This window comes from Tupaia chinensis, unplaced genomic scaffold (genome assembly GCF_000334495.1).
Source record: "Tupaia chinensis unplaced genomic scaffold, TupChi_1.0 Scaffold000094_1, whole genome shotgun sequence".
NCBI lineage: Eukaryota > Metazoa > Chordata > Mammalia > Scandentia > Tupaiidae > Tupaia > Tupaia belangeri.
Window position 1 is genome coordinate 6,062,466 of NW_006159556.1, and position 511 is coordinate 6,062,976.

The following is a 511-nucleotide window of genomic DNA, read 5'->3' on the forward strand; positions in this document are numbered from 1 at the left end:
GTGTGGTATAGGATTATTAAAAAAAGGAATCAACAGATCACTTATTTAATGTATACTTGGGTGTCCTCTTGGCTTTACTGTCTTATTTTAATCTTTTTTCTGCCAACAGAGTAGAAAAGCGAATTTAGAGTTAAATTGACAAACATGGGTCAAAGACATGGCAGAGTCAGAGGATAGATTTGATGAATAAGTCTGCTAGGGAGAAGAGTTTAGATGAACTGATTAGCATCTTTCTAAAGAATAAACTTTTCTTGCTTGTCTTGTGTTATTATTAATGTAGTTATTAATAAGAATAATGATGTCAATTGAATATGGCCTTACAAATGTATGTACAAAACAAGTTAGACTTTCCAAAATGTTTCATTAAGCTCTTTTCTATCCCAAATGTGTGTATTTGGAAAGTTGCTGGTGACAAATTTTATTAAGAAGATGCTTGGTGCCAGCAGATGACATGGTGGTAAAGGGCACAGGACTCCCACATGGCCAACTGCAGTTCGAGTCCTGGATGTGA

The 511-nt window shown here is 35.0% G+C and overlaps 1 protein-coding gene across 7 annotated transcripts in view; it reads left to right on the forward strand.

Moving 5' to 3' along the window:
• The window catches only part of WDFY3 (WD repeat and FYVE domain containing 3), a 258,678-nt gene that overhangs the window by 102,936 nt on the left and 155,231 nt on the right, over window positions 1–511 (forward strand). The gene's annotated exons all lie outside the window — the stretch shown is intronic.